Source organism: Zea mays, chromosome 6 (assembly GCF_902167145.1).
Source record: "Zea mays cultivar B73 chromosome 6, Zm-B73-REFERENCE-NAM-5.0, whole genome shotgun sequence".
Taxonomy (NCBI): Eukaryota; Viridiplantae; Streptophyta; class Magnoliopsida; order Poales; family Poaceae; genus Zea; species Zea mays.
In genome coordinates, this window is record NC_050101.1 from 172,296,594 (window position 1) to 172,304,526 (window position 7,933).

Sequence of the window (7,933 nt, forward strand, 5' to 3'; positions counted from 1 at the left end):
CAAATGAGTGGCGTCTTCCTCCCATTTATAAGCGCATTGCGCATAGATGTTTCTAGGGATAGAAACGAGTGTTTATTCGAATTTCAGATTCTAATTATTTTTTTTATTACGGATAAATAAGATATATAATTTACTATGTAAATTTATAGCCTTGTTTTTAACCTTGACCTTGTAAAGATTCATAAAAACTAAACGTCAAATTTATCATATATATTATCAAATGATAGCTATAAAAATTCGAATACGGATCGGATACGGATTCAAATGTTTTTTCACCTTTTTTAGTTGTAGGGAGCAAATAATACATAAAAATCTATACAAGATTTTATTCTTATGTGTAATAATATGTTAGATAATATAAAAAAGGATTACCATAAATTGCAAGCATATCTATTTTAAAATATCAAATTTGTTCTAAAAAATCGGATGTCTAGTTCCAATCCGAGATGTTTCTCAAAAACAATTTATCGGCACACATGTTTAGATCTAGCTAATCAGCGCTCAGTGATTAGTAGATTCTGTCGGTAGGATAGATGTCATGTTTTTATTAATGAAAGTAAGTATAATAAGGTGATGTAGATGGGTTACAATAGATGACACGTCAAATTTGTTTTGATATGGAAGAAAGAGAGCTATAGATAAATGGGAAGTGGGTTTCTTACTAGTAATCAGTTAAAATTGAGTTGCTCACGGACTTCAAGACACCTATGAGAGAAAGAGATGGACCAAGTAGTAAGTATAATCATGAGAGGGTTATTGTATGACTAAATTTTTAGTTGACAAGGTAACATCATAAAGTTCACTATAAGCTATATTATTAACCTTGCTCTAAGCTATATATATTATTAAAGTTGCTCTAAGTACAATATAGATGTAGATAATTCTATCATTTACCGACTTTGGTCTCATACAGCTTGAGGTCTTTCGAGCACTGTCATGGGTCTTGAAGACAAGGCTTTGGGAACTTTTTTCTAAGGGGTGTATTTGTTAGGGTAGTTTTTGGAGAGATGATTTTGCTCATTTTTTGTCTCTTTCTAAAGGAACTAGTTTAGCTTTTAGAGTTATTGGTGTGCTTTCATCTTTTTCTTTGTTCATTGGCTAGTGGTGTGTAAGTCTTTTTCTACCTCTTATTGAGGGTTGTTCATTTTTTCTTATTCGCCGTCCATGTCTTTGGGAACCAAACATTGCTCATTTTCGATGGCTTTGATTTGACTTTTATCTACCGTCTTATGATTTTGAGTTAGTTCTTTCGTTCTTCCTTTTGAGTGAGTTATTTTGTTCTTCCTTCTCCCTTCTTTCTTCTATGCTAAATCTTTGTGTTTATGCGACAAGGGTGTCGGGGGCCATAATTAGGGGTACCCTCAAGACTCCTAATCTCAGCTGGTAACCCCCATCAGCAAAACGCTGCAAAGGCCTAATGAGTGCGATTAAGTCAAGGCTCGGTCCACTCAAGGGACACGATCTCGCCTCGCCCGAGCCCAGCCTCGGGCAAGGGCAGCCGACCCTGGAGGATTCACGTCTCGCCCGAGGGCCCCCTCAAGCAACAGACACACCTTCGGCTCGCCCGAGGCCCAGTCTTTGCCAAGAAGCAACCTTGGCCAGGTCGCCACACCAACCGACCGTATCGCAGAAGCATTTAATGCAAGGATGGCCTGACACCTTATCCTGACGTGCGCCCCTCAGTCGACAGAGCCGAAGTGACCGCAGTCACTTCGCCGCTCCATGACGACGGCGGCTCTCAGCCCCTTACGGAAGCAAGGAGACGTCAGAAAGGACTCGACAGCCCCGACAGCTGTCCTTCCGCAAGGCTCCAGCGCTCCTCCGACGGCCACGACATCACATGAACAGGGTGCCAAAACCTCTCCGGCTGCCACAACGGCATGTACTTAGGGTGCTAGCTCCTCTCTGCTAGACACGTTAGCACACTGCTACATCTCCTATTGTACACCTGGGCCCTCTCCTTACGCCTATAAAAGGAAGGTCCAGGGCACTCATACGGGAGGGTTGGCCACGCGGAGAGGACGGGGCGGGACGGCGCGTGAAAGCCTCTCGCCCCCTCCCACGCGGACGCTTGTAACCCCCTACTGCAAGCGCACCCGACCTGGGCGCAGGACAAACACGAAGGCCGCGGGTTTCCCCTTTACGCATGTCTCCTTGTTTCCCCCCTTCGTGCTCCGTCTCGCGCCGACCCATCTGGGCTGGGACACGCGGCGACAATTTACTCATCAGTCCAGGGACCCCCCGGGGTCGAAACGCCGACAGTTGGCGCGCCAGGTAGGGGCCCGCTGCGTGTTGACGAACAGCTTCCCATCAAGCTCCAGATGGATAGTCTCCAGCAACCTTTCCAGCCCGGGACGGTGCTCCATTTCGGGAGTTTTGAGTTCATGTCCCTCGACGGCAGCTACGACATGATACTCCTTCCCCCGCCGCGCGACAGCGACAATGGCGGCCGACAACCCGCCCGCCGGTGGCGGAATCGATGACGTCTTCCCCACGTGGCGGAAGAACAACATTCGGGTTTGTCCCGTCGCCTCCCCCACCGACGGAGGAGGAGGCGGGGAAACCAAGGCCAAGCAGGAGGCGGCACCTCGTCGGCTGTCGAGCAAGTCGACGGTGCCGGCGCCCCAACGGGGGACACGTCGAGCGTCGGCCTCGCGTCTGAGATGAAGACGAGAGTCGTTTCCCCGCAACACGCCAACTCCAAGCGGACGGACGACGCCAACACGCTCGCAAAGGACTTGCTGGGTGTCACCCTCGTACCTGAGACGACGGTGCAGTCTGCCCCCGACGCGACTTCGTCACCGCCCGTCGACCAGGAGGTACCGACCGATTCCCATCTCGTGCCTTTTGGATTCAGCCTCGACCCACCAAGCGACTTCGCTTCGGTGGAAGCCTTCATAGAGGCATGTCCAAACCCTCCGGGGTACGGTGTGCGGTCACCCTGGGACCGGCTGACAGCCGTCTCGACCTACGGGCCCTCGGGTTCCAAGGAAGATGACGAGCCCAACTTTTGTTGGGATTTCTCCGAACTTGGTAACCCCAGTGCCATGCGGGACTTCATGACCGCATGCGACTACTGCCTTTCCGATTGTTCCGACGGTAGCCGCAGCTTCGGCAACGAGGACTGCGGCCCAAGTCGTGAATGTTTCCACGTCGATCTAGGGGGTCCCGGCGAAGGCAACCATCTTGGTATACCGGAAAACGGTGATCCCCCTAGGCATGCGCCTCGCGTTGACATCCTTCGGGAGCTAGCTGTGGTCGCAGTCCCTGCGGGGGGTCAGGACACACAACTCGAGTGAATCCGCGAGATGCAGGCCAGGCTCGACGAGGGAGCAGGAACACTTGAGTCGTTCCGCCGGGACATCGGGCAGGAATGGGCAGGCCAAGCTCCGGCCGGAGAAGCGCGTCATCTACCCCAGGGCATCCAGCACCGCATTGCCGACGACATCAGGGCAAGGCCACCACCGGCTTCAAGTGGGGTCGGCCAGAACCTGGCTGCAGCAGCGATACTTCTCCGCGCGATGCCGGAGCCATCAACCACCGAAGGGCGGCGTATCCAGGGAGAGCTCAAGAATCTCCTGGAGGATGTCGCGGTCCGACGGGCCGAAAGCTCTACCTCCCGAAGGCAGGGGTACCCCTCGGAGCATCGCGCCGCGACTTCCCAATTCATGCGGGAAGCCTCGGTCCACACCGGGCGCACGCGCAACACAGCGCCTGCGGCCCCGGATCGCCTCGGCAACGAGTACCACCAGCGCAACCGTCGAACCCACCTCGACGAGAGGGTGCGCCGAGGCTACCACCCCAGGCATGGGGGACGCTATGACAGCGGGGAGGATCAGAGTCCCTCGCCCGAACCATCCGGTCTGCAGGCTTTCAGTCGGGCCATACGACGGGCGTTGTTCTCGACCCGGTTCCGAACCCCGACTACTATCACAAAGTACTCGGGGGAGGCGAGGCCGGAACTGTGGCTCGCGGACTACCGGCTGGCCTGCCAACTGGGTGGAACGGACGATGACAACCTCATCATCCGCAACCTCCCCCTGTTCCTCTCCGACATCGCTCGAGCCTGGCTGGAGCATCTGCCTCCGGGGCAGATCTCCAACTGGGACGACCTAGTCCAAGCCTGCGCCGGCAACTTCCAGGGCACGTACGTGCGCCCTGGGAACTCTTGGGATCTCCGAAGCTGCCGCCAGCAGCCGGGAGAGTCTCTCCGGGACTACATCCGACGATTCTCGAAGCAGCGCACTGAGCTACCCAACGTCACCGACTCGGATGTCATCGGCGCGTTCCTCGCCGGCACCACCTGCCGCGACCTAGTGAGCAAGCTGGGTCACAAGACCCCCACCAGGGCGAGCGAGCTGATGGACATCGCCACCAAGTTCGCCTCTGGCCAGGAGGTGGTTGAGGCCATCTTCCGGAAAGACAAGCAGCCCCAGGGCCGCCAGCCGGAAGATGTCCCTGAGGCGTCCACTCAGCGTGACACCAAGAAGAAAGGCAAGAAGAAGTCGCAAGCGAAATGCGACGCCGCCGACGCGGACCTTGTCGCCGCCGCTGAGTACAAGAACCCTCGGAAACCTCCCGGAGGCGCCAATCTCTTCGACAAGATGCTGAAGGAGTCGTGCCCCTATCATCAGGGGCCCGTCAAGCACACCCTTGAGGAGTGCGCCATGCTTCGGCGCCACTTTCACAAGGTCGGGCCACCTGCGGAAGGTGGCAGGGCTCACAACGACAATAAGAAGGAGGATCACAAGGCAGGAGAGTTCCCCGAGGTTCACGACTGCTTCATGATCTACGGTGGGCAAGTGGCGAACGCCTCGGCTAGGCACCGCAAGCAAGAGCGTCGGGAGGTCTGCTCGGTAAAGGTGGCGGCGCCACTCTACCTAGACTGGTCCGACAAGCCCATCACCTTCGACCAGGGCGACCACCCCGACCACGTGCCGAGCCCGGGGAAATATCCGCTCGTTGTCGACCCCGTCATCGGCAACGTCAGGGTCACCAAGGTCCTCATGGACGGAGGCAGCAACCTCAACATCATCTACGCCGAGACCCTCGGGCTCCTGCGGATCGATCTGTCCTCGGTCCGGGCGGGCGCGGCGCCTTTTCACGGGATCATCCCCGGGAAACGCGTCCACCCCCTCGGACAACTCGATCTACCCGTCTGCTTTGGGACTCCCTCCAACTTTCGAAAGGAAACCCTCACGTTCGAGGTGGTCGGGTTCCGAGGAACCTACCACGCAGTGCTGGGGAGGCCATGCTACGCCAAGTTCATGGTCGTCCCCAACTACACCTACCTCAAGCTCAAGATGACGGCCCCCAACGGGGTCATCACCGTCGGCCCCACGTACCGGCACGCGTACAAATGTGACGTGGAGTGCGTGGAGTACGCCGAGGCCCTCGCCGAATCCGAGGCCCTCATCGCCGACCTGGAGAGCCTCTCTAAGGAGGCGCCAGACGTGAAGCGCCATGCCGGCAATTTTGAGCCAGCAGAGACGGTCAAATCCGTCCCTCTCGACCCCAGCAACGACGCCTCCAAGCAAATCCGGATTGGCTCCGAGCTCGACCCCAAATAGGAAGCGGTGCTCGTCGACTTTCTCCGCGCAAACGCCGAAGTCTTTGCGTGGAGTCCCTAGGACATGCCTGGCATACCGAGGGAGGTCGCCGAGCACTCACTGGATATCCGAGCTGGAGCCTGACCCGTGAAGCAGCCTCTGTGCCGATTCGACGAAGAAAAGCGCAGAGCCATAGGCGAGGAGATCCACAAGCTGATGGCAGCAGGGTTCATCAAAGAGGTATTCCATTCCGAATGGCTTGCCAACCCTGTGCTTGTGAGAAAGAAAGGAGGGAAATGGCGGATGTGTGTAGACTACACTGGTCTAAACAAAAGCATGTCCGAAAGTTCCCTATCCTCTGCCTCGCATCGATCAAATCGTGGATTCCACTGCTGGGTGCGAAACCCTGTCTTTCCTCGATGCCTACTCAGGGTATCACCAAATCAGGATGAAAGAGTCCGACCAGCTCGCGACTTCTTTCATCACACCTTTCGGCATGCACTGCTACGTTACTATGCCATTTGGTTTGAGGAATGCGGATGCGACATACCAAAGGTGCATGAACCACGTGTTCGGCCAACACATCGGTCGAACGGTCGAGGCTTACGTCGATGACATCGTAGTCAAGACGAGGAAAGCCTTCGACCTCCTTTCCGACCTTGAAACAACATTCCAATGTCTCAAGGCGAAAGGCGTAAAACTCAATCCCGAGAAGTGCGTCTTCGGAGTACCCCGAGGCATGCTCTTGGGGTTCATTGTCTCCGAGCGGGGCATCGAGGCCAACCTGGAGAAAATCGCGGCCATCACCAACATGGGGCCCATCAAGGACTTGAAAGGCGTACAGAGGGTCATGGGATGCCTTGCGGCTTTGAGCAGCTTCATCTCACGCCTCGGCGAAAGAGGCCTACCCCTGTACCGCCTCTTGAGAAAGGCCGAGTGCTTCACTTGGACCCCTGAGGCCGAGAAAGCCCTCGGGAACCTGAAGGCGCTCCTCACGAACGCGCCCATCTTGGTGCCCCCACTGCCGGAGAAGCCCTCTTGATCTACATCGTCGCTACCACTCAGGTGGTCAGCGCCGCGATCGTGGTTGATAGACGAGAAGAGGGGCATGCATTGCCCGTCCAGAGGCCGGTCTACTTCATCAGTGAGATACTGTCCGAGACCAAGATCCGCTACCCACAAATTCAGAAGCTGCTGTACGCGGTGATTCTGACGCGGCGGAAGTTGCGACACTACTTCGAGTCTCATTCGGTGACTGTGGTGTCATCCTTCCCCCTGGGGGAGATCATCCAGTGCCGAGAGGCCTCGGGTAGGATTGCAAAGTGGGCGGTGGAAATCATGGGCGAGACAATCTCGTTCGCCCCTCGGAAGGCCATCAAGTCCCAAGTCTTGGCAGACTTTGTGACTGAATGGGTCGACACCCAGCTTCCAGCGGCTCCGATCCAACCGGAACTCTGGACCATGTTTTTCGACGGGTCGCTGATGAAAACAGGAGCGGGCGCGGGCCAGCTCTTCATCTCACCCCTCGAGAAACACCTCCGCTACGTGCTGCGCCTCCATTTCCCAGCGTCCAACAACGTGGTCGAGTATGAGGCTCTGGTTAACGGGTTGCGCATCGCCATCGAGCTAGGGGTCCGACGCCTCGACGCTCGCGGTGACTTGCAGCTTGTCATCGACCAAGTCATGAAGAACTCCCACTGCCGTGACCCGAAGATGGAAGCCTACTGCGACGAGGTTCGACGCCTGGAAGACAAGTTTTACGGGCTCGAGCTCAACCACGTCGCCCGACGATACAACGAGACTGCGGACGAGCTGGCTAAGATAGCCTCGGGGCGAACAACGGTTCCCCCGGACATCTTCTCCCGAGACCTACATCAACCCTCAGTCAAGACCGATGACACGTCCGAGCCCAAGAAGGCCTTGGCCCAGCCCGAGGCACCCTCGGCCCAGCCCGAGGCACCCTCGGCCCCCGAGGGTGAGGCACTGCGCGTCGAGGAAGAGCGGAGTGGGTCACGCCTAATCGAAACTGGCAGACCCCATACCTGCAATATCTCCACCGAGGAGAGCTGCCCCTCGACCGAGCCGAAGCTCGGCGATTGGCGCGACGCGCCAAGTCGTTCGTCTTGCTGGGGGACGGGAAGGATCTCTACCACCGCAGCCCCTCAGGCATCCTCCAGCGATGCATATCCGTCGCCGAAGGCCAGGAGCTCTTACAAGAAATACACTCGGGGGCTTGCGGTCATCACGCAGCGCCTCGAGCCCTTGTTGGAAACGCCTTCCGACAAGGTTTCTACTGGCCGACCGCGGTGGCCGACGCCACTAGAATTGTCCGCACCCGCCAAGGGTGTCAATTCTACGCGAGGCAGACCCACCTGCCCGCTCAG